The sequence below is a fragment of the Sus scrofa genome, chromosome 10 (assembly GCF_054392235.1).
Source record: "Sus scrofa isolate SSC_HxYL_T2T_F1_AM1 chromosome 10, Sscrofa_HxYL_maternal_Yorkshire_Landrace_v2.0, whole genome shotgun sequence".
Taxonomy (NCBI): Eukaryota; Metazoa; Chordata; class Mammalia; order Artiodactyla; family Suidae; genus Sus; species Sus scrofa.
The window spans coordinates 94,596,203-94,613,936 of NC_139392.1; the positions used below are offsets into that span (position 1 = coordinate 94,596,203).

Here is a 17,734-nt window from a genome sequence, read left to right on the forward strand (position 1 = left end):
GGAGGAGACAAGAGAAGGCCACTCCTCCAACAAGCTGCCCAAGAGGCTCTTCTCTGCAAAGTGCTGGTTCAGCCCCGAGGGGAGTCGAAGACCAGCCAGGGCACGAAGAACACGTGTCCCTTCTTAGCTGATCCCTCAGGGAAGGAGGGCTTCCACGGGCTCGCAAGTATGACCTCCTCTCCTCCCCAACCACTGGGCGTGGGCGCTCTTCTTACCCACTTAGACACCAGAACTGGCAGAGATGAAGCAAAGTGCCCACGATCATTCAGCCAGTGAACTGGGGCCATGGGATCTGAACCTGAAAACACACACATACAGGAGAGAGGGGTGAGCAGCATCAGAGCAAACTGAACAGAAGACGAGGAACGAGGAACGAGGAGGCAGAACCGGGTAAATCCAATTGGATTTAAACAAGGTCTGGTAGGACAATATAAGATTTTAAGGATAAAACTGAGGATGACTAAAAAATAGAGGAAATGGTATAAAGAAAAATAAAGGACGAGAAAAAATACATAATACAGTAAGTATAACAAGTGTATATAACATATGAGATCCTACAGTATATGGCGATATAAATATGTTAAATATAATTATGTCTTTATATGATACACAATTTAATATATGCATGAATACTTGCATTAAATAATTATGATAATATACCATCAAAGTCAATATAGATACCATCCCTTGGCATGAAATGTTCTTCAAATGCCAACATTTGTGCTCATTCACTATGTAACTGTGGGTAACTTCGCATATTAAGTGAGAAATTGCAACACTGCAACCTCAGTGGCTGGGCACTCAGCGGCTTCCAGCAGGAGAGGCTGGTGGAGGACACGGCCTCCCTGAGACACCTGGGCAGGGAACGGCCGGCTCCTCCGAGCACTGGCCCTTCACACACCGCGGCTCCGGCCCTCTGAAAACTGCCTTGGCCAGAGGGGCATATGGCCTGGGAAGTGCCCTTTGCAGGCGCCCACTGACCAGCATGGGCACCCAGGCACCTCCCTGTGGGCCAGGTGGCAGGTCTTGGGCGCCTTTGCCGCCCCAAGGCCTCCTGTGACCGGGCCAGGCGGGGCTTCAGCCAAGCCCGCCTCGCCCCGGCCAGGAGGTCACCTGCAGGAAACCCCAGGCGGTATAAGAGGACACTCCAGCAAGGACGATACACTAGCAGGACCTGCACAACTCAGGTCCCAGCTAAACCGTGTGTCACAGACCACAGACGCTCAGGGCGGAGGCAGAGGGGAGGCCTGCCCGTGGGTGGCCACCTCGGCTGCCGCAGTGACCCGAACTGTGCTTTCAGACGCGGCAGGGGCTGACACAAACGGGAGAAGACACAACACCACTGCAGGGACTTGGACGAAGGATTCACGACAACACTGTCTGAGGGCTTGGGGACCCTACCCGTCCCGCCCACTGCTCTACAGCCACCGGCCCCACTGCAGGTTCTGAAGCGACCTTCTTTCCTCAATGCTTCGGATCCCTTTCCCTGCAACTTTAATCTCAACCCAATTCCAAAACATTTACATATGTGTGTGCGTGTGTGCGTGTTTAATACGTGTTTTCTAAGCTCCGTGGTGGTCATCATTGCCCAGAGCCGCCCCTCGGAGAGGGAGCTTGGGGAGGAAGGAGCAGAAGGAGCCAAGGGCGGGCGGGCAGGCAGGCGGGGAGGGAAGCTGACTGTTCTGGAAGGATAATCAGAAAGCAGCAGGAAGGGATGGCCAGACACACAGAGGAAGTGGGGGCCACTGTTAAAATGGGGGGGGGTGGCCGATGCTGGGACCGCACGTGGAGGAGCGGCGTCTTTCGTTTGCACGGTGTGGTTCACACGTGGCCGAGGACACGGCCAGAAGGTACAGCCCGGGGCGGCCGTCCGGTTTGGAGAGAGAAGGACAGTTTACAGGGTTTTGTGTGGCTGGTCGGCTGGCTGAGGCCTTCTAAACAAGGAGGTCTCTTCCGAGGAGCCATCTAACGGTCTCCCAGTCAAAGGATGGTTGGCAACATGTGGGACGGGGGCGGGTTCGTTCTGCTTTGTTTCTGTTGCAGTTACTGGGTGACGGTAACAGCATTTATGTCTAGAAACCCAGGATCAAAACGCCTCGTGGGACGTGGACGAGACGACGGAACGCAGAGCCATCCAGCCAAACGCCAGTGTCTGTCTCCACACCTTCCAAATATTAGGCTGCACAGGTTATGACGGCATTTCTCCAGAACAAGGCGTCATCTTTTCAACAACAGAATCCGCTAAGGTAAACGTCGTGAAAGAAATTAAATCCTAAGCATTGTCTGTCCTTATCTTTCATGGGTCTTAAAATACACTCTGCGAGGTCTGTGGGCAGATGAAATGCTTCTTCCCTTTGTACCAGAGACAAGAACAACTGCTACACGTTACCGACGTGCTGCTCCTTAGAGCCTAACGAGGATAAAAAGCTTCTCCTTGGACGTGAAGGTCATGTCTCTTACGCAACAGGCAGATGAGGAAGCCACCACTTAAGATACGGTAAATATGCCCTGGAGGTTTTGATTCAGCTGCTCATGGGAACCGTTAGCGATAATGAGTGCCAAACAAGCAGTTCTGAAACGGAATAATGGCATGTTTCATTTGCTTCTACAGAATTTGGCTGTTTTTCCATTTTTTTATAAAGCTATGGCTCATCATGTTCCAACGCGAAGCCATTTTTCAAGTTGTAAATTCTGCGGGTTCCTCTGTCCAGGCCCAGAAACTCTTCTTGATAAATGGCGACAACTCACACCACGGTCATGCCTTCTCGTGGGAGTGAAAATGGTTCAGATTAATTTATTATAGATTAGTTCGTAAGGACCTGCCATGGCATGCGAATCGAGTGTCCTATTTTTCTTTATGTCATCACGCCTTCCTATTAAAGACTCATCCATTTACAACTGAGCATATTTAGAAACAGCATTAATGTAAAACCGAGTTCTGAGTGTTTCTGTCTGGAGAATCTGCGGACTCCGAGCTGACTGGGTCGACTGCAAGAGGACAGGGCTGCCTTTCGTTAGGCGTCACCTCGTCACCCCGAGTGCACATACATGGAAACACATGACATATACGCTTCTCCACATTTTCTCCCTCTGTGCCCAAGTGAGAGCGCTAACAGGACCCAGCCTAAAGATCTGTAAATGAAATGAAAAATGGGTGTGATTTATTGAGAAAATTTTTATCCTAAGTTTTGTACTTGATTTTGAATATGAAAATACAAATCGCAAAAGTACTGAATCATTTACTAATGTGAAAATGGATTTCTTTACACCTTCTCCACGTGATAATCTGTTAATAGTAGCTTCGTCTGGAGAAGAGCAACTAGAGAGAGCTATTGAGAAAAAGCTTAAAATGCACTGACAAAAATGCCACTGTGTTATTTTTAAAGAGTTCCTCCTAGTGCTATTCATGGTGATCACATGTAGATATCTATATGACTGCCTATCCATAAATCCCTGCTTTATATTCCTACCCAAGCTAAATTCTTTGAGACAGCTTTGAGAACATGTATCAAAAATGTAAATAGCACTGTGAACTTTCCTTTAGAGAATTCTTATGCTCAAATCTTACACTAACCTAAAATAATTTAGGTCTAGATAACAAGCATGTATCCTTTTAAGGTGACTGAAGGTAATTCCATAATTTTTAGCAGGCTGAGTGTTTCTGTAAGCAGGGGGAAGGGCAGAGGCCACAGCTCTGCTTCTGAGTACACCTGGGGGGAAGACCCACATGGGGGGAAGACACACCTGGGGGGGAAGACCCGCCTGGGAGAAGACCCGCCTGGGGGGAGTGAGCAGGGCCCTCCCCCGACCTGGCAGATTTGGGGGAGACATCTGCCTGTGATTAAGTAACTGCTCTCCTTCCCGGCAGTGAGGGAACGCCCTCGACACACACTTCCTGTGGGACAATCAGCACACAGCTTCTTGAGCCCTCAGGCATCCCTCAGCGGCTCGGCAGGGGTTGTGGAGGAGAAGGCCCAGGAAGGGTCAGGGCAGGGGACAGAGAAAGAAGCACTGCCACTCCCTGTCCATCCACTACCCCCTCAAAAGGACCAGTCCCTGCAGGTAGCTCACCGGAGCTGTCAACGTGCAGTAATCACCAACGACTCGCCAGAACTTCCCCTGCGAGTCCTTCTCCAACTCAGACATCAAGGCGCCCGCCCTGACGCTTTCCTGCTCACAAGCTCTGAGAACTGCATCACCGGTTTTGTTCCATTTTTGGCACTGGTCAGCTACTAACATGTTTTCAGTCCAGGTGAGTACCCAAGGACGAAGGCACCATGCAAACAAGTAAGTAGTAATTTCCTTAGTACTAAAACGTTAAGGCAAAGTTTCGGACATACAGTTACAGAACAGAGCTTAGACAATGACACCATCTTCCTGCAATCTGCCGTAGATTTTCGACAGGCGCTTGAGAGCCAAAATGAGGCTACTAATTTGTAGGATTTCACTGCAGCATAACAAACTTAACTCTATCCTCTTACTCCTATCTGCAGTATTAGATAAAGAGGCTGATTCTTTAAAATTACATTCCCCACTTAGCTTTGAGCCTGTATCGCTCTTTTTTCCCATGAAAAGTCCTCCTTTTGTGAACAGTGGTGCCAGAAAGCAAGTGCTGATCAATGCCTGGAAGCCCCCAGTGACGTGAAACAAACGCTCTCTTCCCAACTTCTGAATTTTGCAATAACGTTTAACCTCTCTTTCTAGAAAGTCTGCCCTTGGCCTTCCCGGCTCAGGAGCAGGCAGAAGGCTCGCACAGAGCAGGCTGACCACAGCCCCCACTGCTGTGCCACGGTACCCCTGCATTTTCTCAGGGTGCCGTGCAGGAAGGGCTGGTACATGTCTGCAGCCGGCGACCTGGCATCGAAGCCGGCTCTGCTCCTTGTCTGCCCAGTGCTACCTGAGCAGCTTAGCTTCTTTAAAACTCAGTTTCCCTGGAGCTCCCATTGTGGCTCAGAGGAAATGAATCAGACTAGCATCCAGGAGGACACAGGTTCAATCCCTAGCCTTGCTCAGTGGGTTAAGGCTCTGGTGTTGCTGTGAGCTGTGGTGCAGTCACAGACGCGGCTCAGATCCCATGTTGCTGTGGCTGTGGCGTAGGGATTTGGCCCCTAGACTGGGAACTTCCATGTGCCAAGGGTGAGGCCCCTAAAAAAAGACAAATATAAAAAACCCTCAGTTTCCCCAATGGTAAAAGAAGGATGATAATAAGGGCAGATGCTGAAGCATTTCTCAGGTCAGTGAAGGTAACTTGTTCCAGGTTCATTTCCTCTGGTCGTTTCCCTGAGACTCATGCTTTCAGCTCAATCCTTCCCCAAATTACCTTTCAGAAGCTTCTGGAGTGCTGCATGACACTAAAGATCTGGGGTTTCCGACCCACACCTGCTGAATCAGTTTCCACAGGCAGAGTCCAGAGCGAGGCCCTGGCCCACATCCATCGTCTCAGGGCCCCCCTCCTGGGCCTTCAACCGCCGTTTCTGCCGTGTGACCTTGCACTTGATGCCCCTTAACGATTGAGACTGGGCCTCACGCACACCCCGCCCGTCCCCAGCCTGGTAGCACGCGCATCCCTGTTTCTGCCACACTGTGGAAGTCACCTGGCACTAACAATTCCACGCACCACACGTTTTCTACTACACAGTCTGAAATCAGAGTTTACGTCTCCGAGTAACAGATTAGAACTGCAAGACAAGATCTGTGCACTGGAAAACAGAAAAAAAAAAGTACATATATATATGTGTGTATACACACACACACACACACACACACTAAAGGTCAGAAGAAAAAAAAGAAACACAGAGGGTGGAAAAGGCTAATAGAAGCACAGGACACAAGAGAAAGGTTAAACAGGCATAAGCAGAGTCCTGGAAAAATAATAAATTAAATGCGACAGAAGAGATACTTAGGGATAATGGTCAAGAACACGCCAACACAGATGAAAGACATCAATACACAGATTCGAAATCTGCTGATCATATTTATTCTTACTATTTTTTCCTGTGAATCATGTGTGTGTGTGATGTTTGTTATTTCTCGGATTCCTTTTAAGTGTCCCGCTTTGCTTTTCAGCACATTCCTAGTCCACTCCTATGTGCAGTTTCTTTTTAATTTATCCTTTGTAGGAAAATGAGTCCCTACCTCCCAAATGAGTTTTTTTTTTTTTTTTTTTTTACAGGCTAAGCCTCCTCATTAACTCATAGCCAGAATCAGCTATGCCCCCGTGGAAGAAAATGGCCAGAAGTGATCAGATTACCTAGAAATATTTTTTCTGTCTGTGAAATTTCAGTATGTCTATTTCTCACTTCTCATGCTCTCAAACAGCTATAAAACAGGAGTTTTATAATTTATTCTGCTTGGGGCAGTAGGTGTGTTGGCTTCTTTGGTCCGCTGCATTCTATTTTAGTGTTTCTGTGCAAATCTTCCCTAAAGGAAAGATAATAGCCTCTGTGTCAGGCCATCATTCTCCAAGGCATGTCGGGACTGGGAAAGGATAAGCTGACCTTACCGCATGGTGGTGTTGCCCTGATATTGGGGAGCTTTGGTTTCAGTGAACACATTGATTTCTGCCCCCCGGAAACTGGGGCTTAACCAAACAATTTCATCTGAGCCATGCTGAAAACCTTTTAGTTTTGACCTCTACCTGGAGCATGGAAATTCAGAAAGACCATGAGCAGCAAAGTGTGCAAAATACAGAAAAGGAGCAGAGTGGGATCGGGAAGTTGACTGTCTATACAGGAAAATTTAAAAATGAGAACATCCTGCAGCAGAGCACTGGGAACTATATCCAGTCACTTGTGATGGAACACGATGGAGGATAAAGTGAGAAAAAGAATGTATGTGTGTGTGTGTGACGGGGTCCCCTTGCGGTACAGTTGAAAATTGACAGAACACTGTAAACCAGCTATAATGGAAAAAGTAAAAATCCCCTAAAATAAAAAAATAGGTAAATAAATAAAATTAAAAAAATAACAATGAGAACACGTGCACTGAAGCACAGTCTCCCACTGAGACCCTGGTCCTCCCACCGTCCACAGCCCCGCTGTTTGTTCACACGAGCACCGCTGATCTGGGGATGCTCCCAGGTCAGATCAGAGGCTCTAGGAGGAGCATGGAGTTGATCAGGGAACGAAGCATCGGGGAGGAAAACACAAGTCAAGCAGAGAGCGATCATCAGAGTAAACCCTGAAGGTGGAGCCTGCCCGACAGGGAAGCGAGACAGGGAGGTGGGGAAGAGGCTCGGTGTGGGGGGGGACAGTGTCTTGCGTTTGGGGACAGATCACAGTGGGTTACTGTGAAGGCACTGGGCTGACTCTGAGTGAGGCGGTGATTCACTGCAGGGTTTTAATCAAAAGAGTAGCTTATTGTTCTTCTGTGTCTAAAACAGGTGAAGGCAGAGCACTAGGAAGAGGTGTCCAAGCGACGGCAGGACCTGGCGGGACCGAGGCTGGTGTGGGTCAAAGCGCTCACCCAGGACGGGGAGAGGCCTCCGAGGAGCCAGCATGTTGTCTGGACAGACTGAGACTATTATTAGCATCAGCGTAAAAAGAGACAGCTACGTCTTGGATAAATGACTAAGGGGGGGGAGAGTGAAAATTCAGTGGCAAACAGTGTTGCTGGTCTTTGGAGAGCAGTAACTGCTACAGTGTGTTATTCCCAAATTACTCATCCCTCAGATTTAAAAGAACAAGTTATTCGCTATTTGGATGTTTTCACAGCGATATTGGCAGTAACAGCTTTTTCCTATTCACACATACCCACACACACACACAATGTAACAGATTGGGCAGAGCAGTGAGTTCAACTGGCATCAGTGTTCTTTCATTGGCTGGGCTGAGCACATTCTGCAAAATAATTTTCTTGGCATGCAGGTAAATGCGGTCTCTTGGCCTTGCTCTTTAGAGCCATTCCTTCCTCTACAGGAAAAGCAATGCTCCGACGGCTTCCCAAGGCGCGGAAGAAGCCCTTAAAAGGATGCCTCCACAGGCCCAGGGGTTCCGTCCATGTTTTTATAAATATGACTCTAACCATGTGTACAATATTATAATTGCTTTACTTTCCTTAACAACTTCTTTGGTTCCCCAGAGTTAAGCATTCTTTGGGGGTATCGGTCCGGTAAGCTTATTGCTTCGTTTTCTGTAACGGGTCTATCCCTAACTTATCTGCAGACTCTCCATAAGAAACCCTCCACCCGCGGACGCACAGCTAACCTTTTCTCCTGCAGTTCTGCTGTGCGAATCCCCCCGCGGGCCTCAGGCTGGCTGCAAGGCCTCATCTGGGGACCCCCTTCCACCCCCAAGGACGCATCCTTTGACCTCTCCAGGTCGAACCTCCTGCTTCCCTCTCTGAAGCGAATGCCTTTGTCTGGTGAGGCATCCTGAGAAATTACACGGGAGAGTTGGCTCTTCGAGGGCTGGGACATCCCAGCGACGCCTGCTCTTTGTAGGCTCCCTCTGGACCCCCCGGGCTAGCGCTCTCCTGCTGCAGAGCTGGCGCCCCGTGGCTGCGCCCTGCTGCTCTGTGCGGCTTACGCGTCACCCCAACCGAGAGAAGCGTCCCCTCGACGGGGCCCAGAGGACGCCAGAGGCAGGACCGTGGGAGGGTCTGCAGTCAGAGTCGGTCTCAGGGCCACACTGACGCGGCCGCAGCTGGGAGCCCGGAAGGGCTGGGGTGCGGGGACCAGGTGCGCCCGGCTCGGGGGCAGGGGCTGCCGGCGGAAGCAGCGAGGTGGTCTGGGCTGCCCTAGGTGGTGCGTCACCTTCCGGGTTTCGGCATCTCCGGGTTTCCTCCAAGACTGATAAAAGTGCACACACGCTGAGGTGCACGGGTGCATTTTCAGAGATGTACGAAGTGCTTTAACCTCTGTCTTCCTGAGAAATGATCACACAGTCGGCGCGTTCGCACGGCCACCACCTCCCAAGCTTACCCTCCTCTGAGTGTGTGATAAGAACCCTGAGGATCTACTGCCCTCTTAGCAGATTTCAAACCCACCGTCAGCATCCCTAACTCCACTCCCCAGATCCTTCTGAGAGTAAAATTCAGGAGCAAAGCCCGAGGAATCAGTTTCCCATCATGTCAAGAAGGGTTCGGTGAAGGGTTTAGGGCAACAAATGTAAAACAGATCATGCTGTCAAAGGCACTAAGAAAACACGGATACTCATTCTATACTTTTTCCCAGCCTGAACCTGCTACAAAGGGCTCCCACACTGCAGTGCCTCCCGGTAGCCGTGGATTGGGGTCTCTGGCTCCTGGGAACTCTGTGTGTGTCTCTCTCAACCCACATTCTCTACTTTATACCACTGAGCATGGGAGCAGCTTTACTGACTGAATTATCATTAAACTATGTCTTGTTTAATTCCTGCAACAATTTCATGAGAGACTACTAAGAACAGAGACAGACACTTCCACCCATTTCTCCAGCTTCTATGTCTGGTGGGAACTAAGCAGAGAACTGGGTACAGCTGAGGCAGCTGGAACTCTTGGGATTGTACCCATGGGTCTCCATGGAAAACAAGGGAAGGCCAACGCAACGGAAACGTCATAGCTTTTTTTATTAAAAAGAAGCATTTTAATAAATGTATTATTACTAAAACTAGGGGAACTGGTAAGACTTCTTATTTTTTTTCCACTGCTTTTTTAAAATTATCCGTCACCTCACTGGAAACTGTCAGTCTCAGAAAAGGTATTCACCTGACAGCTACTCCAACTCTGATTCTGACCCTGCTTTTCTAAGCATGGCTAACTTTCCTTTGAGACTAGCTTACTGGTTGGAATCATTGTCTTATAATAAAAATAGAATGTTTTTTTAAAGTGGAAACTAAGATGAGATCCAAAAAAAATCAACTGACTTGCTACTTCCAACCTACAAGTTTCTGACTTCACTCTTCTGTAACTATTTGCCAGATAGCAATTCTTAAAATTGCTAACAATTTTAGGTAAGAAAAAATATTGGAAATAAGTATTTACTCTAAGAATAGAATACATAAATTGGATATCTGGTAAAGTATCTCATTAAAAGATGAAGGTTTTCTTTTAACAAAGTATAATTTATGAAATTTCCCTTCTATACATAAATTTAATTTTACAGACTTTATTAATAATTATTTAATAATAAAATAATAATTATGATGATGATAATTTATGCTTCTAATGATAACTATGAGGATTTGGAAAGTTTTTGAAACTATGAATAATTATATGGAGTTTGCTATAGAGAGGCAGAAGCTCTTAAAGAGGTAAGATTTGCATTGAAATCTTAAAAACAGATACAGAAGAATTTTATATAATGGAAACAAAACTCATACATTTCAAAATCAAGCGTATGGCATCACAGGGGGGACGGGGGGGATTAGGAGGATGGTAATAACATATACACACTCCTGTGTAATCAGCTCACTAACAAGAACCTGCTGCACAGCACAGTGAGATCCACTCGACAGTCTGTAATAACCTGTATGGGAAAAAGAATGGATATATGTATATACATAACTGACTCACTTTGCTGTACACCTGGAACTAATACAACACTGTAAGTCAACTATACGCCAATACATTTTTTAAAATGAAATATCCTACCAATATAAAAACACATATTAAAATCCTTATTTTCCTACTTAACTGGATGTATGGATTCTCGAAAATTATTTATTTTCCATAAACCTATTTTTTCATCTGTAAAACTAGAACATTATGGAGGCTGGAAAAATGATACATTTTAATAACTGTAGTGTGTTTAGCCCAATGCCTAGGCACAAGTTTAAAACTCAGCCCTTGCTGAAAATTAAATATTTACGAGTATGTAACAGAAACTTCTTCCTACACTTGTTCACACTCCCCTTTCCCATCTGAATAGCCTAGAAAATTCATTTCCAAAAGAAGGCTTCTGGTATTATTTCCTTAAAATAAATAACTTCACTAAAAATAATTATTTGATGTTGGTGGGTAAAGGAACAGCTAATTCAACAGGTGATTTATATTGTAGCCAAATGTATTGAAGTTGCGTGGAGACAGCCTCACGACCTGCCTGCCACAATACAATCAAACTCCAGGATGCCAGGCGATGCAGGACAGCTTGTTCTTAAACAGACAACAAAATGGGTATTCTGGTTAATTCTTAGAGTGTGTGAATTTGTAGCTTCCAAATAAACTTCTAAAGTCCTGAAGTAGGAAATGCACACATTTCAACTACGGGCTGGAATGTGCTTTGTTGTCTAACTTCATGTTATCTCATCAGGGTCCCCAGATAGTGTAGGAAAACTTACAACAAGAAAGAGAGATCCAAATAAAAATGAGAAAGTTATAAAACTCAGAGTAAAAAGTTAATGCAGAAGAACATCTCAAAAACCTACGATACTCTCAGAACTCAAACAGGCAACATTTGGAGAAGAAAAAACAACCACTCTTGGAGGTTAAAAATATGTTGGCAGGCAGAAGACCTAAACAGACCATTCTCCAAAGAAGACACAGAGACGGCCAAAAACACATGAAAAGATGTTCAACATCACTCATTACCAGAGAAATGCAAATCAAAACCACTCAGAGGTACCACCTTACACCAGCCAGAATGGCCATCATCACAAAGTCTACAAACAATCAGTGCTGGAGAGGGTGTGGAGAAAAGGAAACCCTCTTACACTGTTGGTGGGATTGTAAATGTGTGCAACCACTGTGGAAAACAGTATGGAGATGCCTCAGAAAACTAAAAAGAGAACTGCCATTTGACCCAGCAATCCCACTCCTGGGCATCTATCCAGAGAAAACCATGACTCGCAAAGACACATGTACTCAGATGTTCATGGCAGCACTATTTTCAATGGCCAAGACATGGAAACAACCTCAATGTCCATCGACAGAGGAGTGGATCTCTTGATGTGGTACATATACACAATGGAATATTACTCAGCCCTTAAGAGGAAAGAAATGATGGCATTTGCAGCAACATGGGTGGACCTAGAGATTATGCTAAGTGAAGTTAGATGGTGAGACACCGATATCATATGCTATCACTGACGTGTGAAATCTGAAGAAAGGACACAATGAACTTCTTTGTAGAACAGATACTGACTCACTGACTCCAAAAAACTTATGGTTTCCAAAAGAGACAGGTTGGAGGGATGGGGGGTGCACTGAAGGTTTGGGATGGAAATGCTATAAAATTGGACTGTGATGATTGTCGTTAAACTATAAATGTAATAAAATTCATGGAGTAATAAAAAATACGTTGGCAGGAATTTAAAGAAATAAATAGACAAGCTGGGAGACAACATCAAGGAGAACTCCCAACAGAAAACAAAACATTAACGAAATAGCACGTTACTGTTGAACCTACTTTTAAGATTTGATTACTCTACAAACTCTAACCAACAACAGATAAAGAAAGAAAACAGAGGCGATGGACGTCATCAATGAAATCAACGAGAAAAAATTTTAAAAGGAAACATAAGGATTTCAAGATTAAACTTATGGAGATGAATGTGTTTAAAATTACTTACACGGAGGGGGCACTGCTGTTACCTCCAAACACTAGGAATTAAAGTAGCAGGGAGAGAGGGAAAAAGCTCGCGTGTTCACTCCAAGATAATGTGAATAAGAATGACATCCAGCTTCCTCCGAAGAGCGCAGCCTAGAAGGAAAATGCAGAAACACCTTCAAAGTGTGGAGGCTCCCTTAAGCTGGACTGTTACACTCAGCAAACAAGGAACAAACTAGGAGGTTCGTGTTCGTGGTTTGACCCGGTGCTCCATCAGCGTTTCATCGCTAAGCAAAAGGAATCGCGGAGGAGAAAGGCGTGTCTCAGACACACGAGGTACCGATGATGCCTTCGTCTTTCCTTGGGAAGCAAGCGTGGATGGTCAACTGGGGGAGCAGCTCAGTAAGAAGGACGCAGGACCTGCGAGGGTTGGGTCGCACATGAGGAAGAGTGAAAGAGCCCCGGCAAAAGGTGAGGGCTGCTCCGTGCAGCAGGACGAGGCAGCAGCCGACGTGGCTGGAGGGCACTCCAAGGCAAGACTCACAGCCCACCTTCATGTTCCCATCCTACGGAAAGTTCTGTTTCTTAAATGTGTTCCTCTGAACGTCTGAAAATGTGTGGTAGGCTCATAAAATAGGAGACACAAAAAGAAAATTACAGCAACCAACATACGTCTGTAAAAACAGCCAAAATATCTCGTGGTTGATCATGAATGACATTTGCATAATCGAACTGGCACAAATGGAAGAAAAGATTTCGCCCAAACCGGAGGCGTAACTATTTCAGAATCTGGGAAAGAAGGAGTTAAGAGTGTGTGTTTAGGCGGGGAAGGCTGTGAAGTCAGAACCCTTTTTCGCCAGCACGGATCCCAAACCCCCTGATCTAAGGGCTCGGACGGCCCGTCAGTTCCAGACAAGACAAGCCGAGTCTCGGACACCTGCAAGCCAGCACCAGACCTCTGAGGGAGCTTGACCCTGAAGATCAGGGCTCAAGGCAGGAAAGACAAAACGTGGCGTCAAACAGCTTACACTTGCAGGAACACTAAACTTTTCAAACTATATCAAGTTAACAGCTATATCATTTTAAGCATTTAAAAAAAATTTTTTAAATGATTAAAATCTGCACCTGTAAAATTGGGTATAATTTTCAAAGCTGTGAAATATGTTACTTCCATGTTATTTTCCTAAACACTCCATAAAATAGGTATTTTAATCACTACTTCATGGGTGAGAGCAGAGTCCTGATTCGTCGAGTTATTTTCCCCAGGCATCTGACTAGTAAATGGTAAAAGCAGGACTTACGTCGAGGTTTTACGTCTCCAAACCTCTGCTGCCTATAGCATGTTAAACAAAAAGGCATTTAAAAAAATAAGGGCATTTGTTAATTCTGTGAAAAGGGCTTGGTTTGTGTCTCCACGCACAACACTAGTCACGCCTCCACGGGTGATCACTCAAAACCTGTCAGCGTGAGTTTAAAGTCAAGGTGATAAAGACGGAGCCACGTGGCCACCTGCGGCAGACGGACGCTGTCAGTACCGAGTGAGGTCATCTACTTCTAAGCAAATGCAAAGCTAAAATGCTGTCGTTATGTCCTCGCACTTGCGGGCAGACTGACTACTCACTAAAGAAAAAGGGCAGGGAACCAGCCATGGTGGCCTCCTTCATGTGACGTAGAGTTTCATTTTTTTTTTTTTTTTTTTTTGGCTTTTTGCCTTTTCTAGGGCCACTCCTGTGGCGTATGGAGGTTTCCAGGCTAGGGGTCTAATCAGAGCCGTAGCCGCCAGCCTACACCACAGCCACAGCAATGCCAGATCTGAGCCATGTCTGCAGCCTACACCACAGCTCATGGCAATGCTGGATCCTTAACCCACTGAGCAAGGCCAGGGACCGAACCTGCAACCTCATCGTTCCCAGTTGGATTCGTTAACCACTGAGCCACAACAGGAACTCCATGGAAAGAGTTTTAAATGATAGACAGGTGTAGGGTCTCAACTTCCCCTCCTCCCTCAGTGCTGTAAGAGGCAGGTGCCACATGCCGGAAGGCTGCCCCCTGTTGGTTGTCAGCACCAACACCTCCGCCAGGCTCCTAGGGCAGCTCCTCCCGGATCCCTGCTGGCCACAGCAGTCCCCAGGGGCCTGGACACATCTCTTCACCAGGCAGAATCCAGGAGCTGCGACACTGGCTGTTTCCCAGGTGTCACAGTGTGCAGCACCTCTCCATCCCTCCCCCGGCAAAGCCACCCCTCCTGAAGGTGGGAGAGGATGCCCCCTCACCAGTGCCCCTGCTGTTCACCGGGGTCTAGTACCCCGAGGAAGGGCTTCCTGTCCCGAGGCAAACGTGATTACACGTCATCCGCGTTCCGGTGTCACTGTGCCAACCACTGTTCCACGCACTCAGACGCATCAATTCAGGCGAGCACTGCATCATCGTCATCACAACGCGAGGCGAGGACGACGAGAGAGATTCAGGAGCAAGCCCAAGTGGGCTGGCTGGCAAGTCAGGGCTGAGAATCAATCCTGAATTCTCTGCTCCAGACTCTGGTCCTTCTGGATCTCCTGCCTTCGAGGATCTGCCCAGGAACAACTGTTAGAAGTGAGAAGGGCCTGAAATAGCCTGTAAATAAAAAACAACTTTATTGGTTCTCTCTTTCTGTGTAAGAAACTACCACAAGCTTGGGGCATAAAGCAACACACATTTATCATTAGATCAGCTTCCGTGAGTCAGAAACCCAGGCACAGTCAAGCTGGGTCCTTTGCTCCAAGCTCCCTCATCAGCTGCAACGGGTCTGGGTCTCATCCGAACGCCAGATGGAAGGTGGTTCTGTTTACGGCTCCCTGGTTGTTGGCAGAATTCGGGTCCTTGCAGACTGAGGGCCCAAGTCCCCAGCTGGCCCAGGACCAGAGGCCATCCTGCGATTCCTTGCTGTGGGGACCTTTCCAACACAACCAGGTGCCCCATCAAAGAACATGAGCTGAGGAGGCAGTGGAGGCCTTGCTAGGAACTGGGAAGCTGCAATCTGACGTGGCCACTCATGGAGTGACATCCCTCACCTGTGATGCTTTCCACCGACCAGATGCAAGTCAAGCCTCGCCCAGGGGAGGGCATTCCAGCAGGCCTGGCTCCCAGGGAAGGGTCCCATCAGGACCACCGAGAGTCCGCCTGCCACGACCAACAAGCTTCTCATTGTGTGGACGGATACACTGCAGGTGCAAACATTCAGTGAGTTTGTCTCAAATACCGAACCAAGAATCCATGTCTCCTCTGTATTCTGTTTTTTTTCCCTTGACAAATATTTTAATGGGTTATTCTGTCCAGTCCAGAAAGCTCTTGTTAGGGACGAAACTTTCATGTAAAAAAGTGACAGGAGAGTGTGGGTTTGAGAACATTGGGTGGAGAGGACATTTCAGGGCACTGAGGGTCTCTCGTGCTTGAATTCATACAGCACCAACCCTGGATCATCCACCGTGGGGTGGGTCTTTCTCCTCCTGCAGGTGGCTTTCACAGGTGACCATTCACGAGGACCTCTTCTGTCTCGGCGGCTTAAAATAATGTCAGGGAGCCTGAGGACACCTGACTTTGTGAGCCTCACCCCAAACAGGTGACCACTTAATTTTACAGAGGCCACCTAAATACTAGCACAAATGAACTTGAAATAACACTGTCCCATTTTAACTCCAAACAAACTCGACCTTGACTTCAGGGAAAGAGGATTCCATGTGCACCAGCTCCTCCCAATGTAACACTTTAGTCCCGCCTGACTTTCAACTCCATGCGTGGACATGGTCATGCAAAGAATTAGATGGGTTTATTTGCACACTGAAAATGTCAACATTACAAAAGCTTAGCACAGACGTGTCGGCTGAACGGTATTCTGACACATGTGACCGGAGAAGGAGCGTGTGCGTTTGCCGGGAAGACGGGCAGCGGCTGCAGGGAGGCCCAGACCTGAGCCTTTCGTCTCCTCCTGGACAGGAGGGTTGTGGGCATTTTCACTCCCGACCTTCTCATTTAAATGGAAAACAATTCACAACTGCACAGACTTTCTGGGCTTGAAGCAGGCTGTGGGGAGGGAGGATTCTGGATGAACACGTCCTTCTGGCCGGCAGGAGCACACGGGCCCATTCCGGGAAGGGAGCAGCGACAGCAGCTGTCCTCTGCTTGTGATGAACCAATCTGCTTCTTTTAATCTCATCCACTGCAGCTCAGATTAGAACAAATAAGACCCGACAGGCTTAGTCCAATTTATTTTCAGATTGCAAGAGTAGCCCCACCTGTTATGTATCTGCCAGAAAAATCCTGCTGATATTTTTAAACCCCAATCTACAGTAAGCATCGCAGGGCACACGGCATAAAGACGGAAATGCTTCAAGGGAAGGAGAATCTGGAGAAGCACACGGAGCAGGGAAGAGGAGCCGGTCAAAATGCATTCTGCATAGGTGAGCTATTTTCTCGGTGGTGGCTAAGTGCAGGATATTGCATCACTTTTGAGAGAGAAAATCCCACTGGAGGCTCACTTCTTGACTATGCTCGCATATTTACAAGACGGCTGAGATCACTGGGGAGCACTGAAGCATCCCTGAGAAGCTGACCCGGAAACCTCCCCACATCATGGTTTAATAAACCTACTGAGTTCAGTGCCCTTACGAGAGAAGAAACCCGGGGAAGTGAGCATGTCACATCTCGTTTGATTTTAGTATTAATGTGTACACAGAAATAGTCAAAATAATGACTTCTGAACTGTATCACTATCAAATCACTCAATCCTTTTGTTCTAAAATTTAATTTACTAATATACAAGAAATGACATGTGGTCACCTGAACCACAAAAAGCATGGCATTAATAATACATTGATACATATGATTGACATTAAGTAGATTAATAGCATGATAAGTGAAACACAACCATTCCTGACACAGGCACAGGACCAACAAGGCAGCAAGGCTGACACAAACGTGCTGGTTATTTCCAAATGCTGCTCTCTGGCCCGCTTTATTTACAGCAGTCACCTATACATCCCGAAGATGGGGGCATCTGAGTGAATCAGGGCACAGACTGAAAGGGGAAATACTTATTTGTGTGTGAGAAGAGTTGTGGAAGCCAATGTTGTGAGTTTAGAGATACTCACTGCAAGTCACTAATGAAGAGGCTGCTGTAAAATCGAACGGTCCAATGTATGGTAACTTGAGGTACGTCCATATCCGGGTTGTGTTATACTGACTATCTGGAATTTCTTCCTTGAACATTTTCACTCTTAACACCTGACCCTACAG

The 17,734-nt window shown here is 47.0% G+C and overlaps 1 long non-coding RNA gene across 1 annotated transcript in view; it reads right to left on the bottom strand.

Annotated features, from left to right (window-relative positions):
* Positions 1-391: 391 nt before the first annotated feature.
* LOC146399628 (uncharacterized) overlaps positions 392-17,734 on the bottom strand; it is a 103,670-nt gene continuing 86,327 nt past the window's right edge. Inside the window, exon 2 of the long non-coding RNA XR_014818193.1 lies at positions 392-3,132. This is a non-coding gene — a long non-coding RNA (uncharacterized LOC146399628). The remainder of the gene's footprint in view (positions 3,133-17,734) is intronic.